This window comes from Adiantum capillus-veneris, chromosome 14 (assembly GCF_014529385.1).
Source record: "Adiantum capillus-veneris isolate H3 chromosome 14, ASM1452938v2, whole genome shotgun sequence".
Lineage (NCBI taxonomy): Eukaryota > Viridiplantae > Streptophyta > Polypodiopsida > Polypodiales > Pteridaceae > Adiantum > Adiantum capillus-veneris.
In genome coordinates this window covers 15,840,599-15,842,619 of record NC_140944.1, presented here as the reverse complement: position 1 = coordinate 15,842,619, position 2,021 = coordinate 15,840,599, and the positions used below count along the sequence as shown (strand labels likewise).

The 2,021-nt window shown below is 41.2% G+C and overlaps 1 pseudogene; it reads right to left on the bottom strand.

Moving 5' to 3' along the window:
- Positions 1–550: 550 nt before the first annotated feature.
- LOC147441959 (pentatricopeptide repeat-containing protein At2g37320-like) lies at positions 551–1,146 on the bottom strand (annotated as a pseudogene).
- Positions 1,147–2,021: the final 875 nt, after the last annotated feature.

Genomic DNA, 2,021 nt, shown 5'->3' with positions numbered 1-2,021 from the left:
TGTTTGTGCGGATTACTAGGTCCGAGTTAAATCCTTAAACCTTTCCGTTGCACATGACAACATTGCTCGCTGCAAGGAGGCTAACCCCTCTATTGAGACAAGCCAATTTATCTTACTATTTGCTACTTTTAAGGGATGAAACAAAGGGAAAGAGGAAGGGGTGCTTACTACAAATACTGAGTCCAATGAAAGCATGAATCCCCCTTGTAAGTTCTTTGATCCGTTTCATCTTACAATAGGGCTTTTCTTGTGCTGAATAGCTGAAATCAACACCCAAAAAATGATGCACCTGACTGTTAATACCTATGAACGCCATGCCAGGTTTCTTCTAGGCAGCAAAAAAATTCCTCCTCTTCTAGTTCGATGGCTTCTCCCCACTCACCGACATTTGTGCATAAACGTCACATGAGTACATAACTTGCATAGTCTCTCTCATCCAGCATTGTAATATTGTTGAAGCATTGCTTTCCAAGCTCAAAACTAGCATGTATCCTGCAGCACGACTGAGCAAAGATCTCCAACTTGTATCAGAAAGCAACAACGATATCTACTATTGGATCTGTATAGCTTCATTCAAGCACCCTGCACGCCCTAAGATATCAAGCATACAAGTCAAATGATTAAAAGAAGGCTTGATTCCATGGGCTGTATCCATAAATCTAAATGGTCAAAAGCTTGTTATGTTAGAGCTTGCTAGCCACATGCTGATAGAAGATAGACAAAGGTCATTGCATCCGACATGAATCCTTTACTTTTCATCGATTCGACAAGGCCCTAAGCTTCCTTGAAGTCCCTACATAGAGCATAACCAAACAACATGACATCCCAAATCGTGATATTAGACTGCAACACTATTTCCCACACAGTTAAGGCATCCTTTAGTCTATGCCACTTACAGTACATGTCAATCAAGGTACTTCCGACATAGACATCTAACTCGTAACCCCCTTCCAAGATGAAACAACGCATCTGTTTGCCCTGATCCAAAGCTCCTATTGATGTGCATGCTTTGACAATTCTCACAAACGTATACTTATCAGGCTGATACCCTTCACCACCTGCACTCGTTTGGGATGAAGAGCATACGTCCCGGTGTGCTTTATCTATGACAAACGGAGACGGAGGACGAGCGATATGGAAAAGCATGGCAAAAGCCAATTATGTAAACTTAGCCATCGTCTCATTCATCATTGCCGATGCATGATAATATTTAAAGTATGATTTGGATCAAGGGCAATGGTCTAGATTATGCCAAGTGGCCGCGTCGAGGCTCACGGAGCTAAAAAAACTCATTAGGCTTACCAAGTAAAAACAAGTCCTAGAGTCCAAAATGAGACAGACTGTCTACAAAGTGAAATAAAACAAGAAGAAAAAAAGTGATAAAATCACGAGGCCTACCCATAAGCATTGCTATATGTAGCGAGAGAGAGAGAGAGAGAGAGAGAGAGAGAGAGAGAGAGAGAGAGAGAGAGAGAGAGAGAGAGAGAGAGAGAGAGAGACCCATGCTCTTTCCAATCCTTGAGAGTTGGGAATCCGTAGTCTACAACTTTTAACTTGTCAAGCCTAGTGTTCGGGAAAAATCATTTTCACAAACATACAAAAATCCCTCCAAGACAAATCTGAACCGGAAATTTTACAATACTAGCCAGTTTTTTTGCAAAATTACACTATTTTCCATGTATTTTAAGCGGAATTTTCTCCTTCTTGCCCTCCCCTCAACCGTCTACTTTGATTTTTCAACCGGCTCAAGGCTAAGCTGAGGCACACTTTTCTCGAACACTGGTCAAGCCTTCAAGGCAAAGAGAGAGAGAGCGAGAGAGAGAGAGAGATATTCTCGTGAATATAGATATAGGAAAAAAATATTTTGCTGCTAAAGAAAATGTTCCTTCACAACACAAATCTACCACATAACCTACATCCTTCATCAATCTATTTATTCCCTGGATGTGACTTGTCATCGATAAGAGAAGTGTTCAGCTGACCTGGAATCTCAATTCGACTCAATCCAGGCTCTTTTTCAA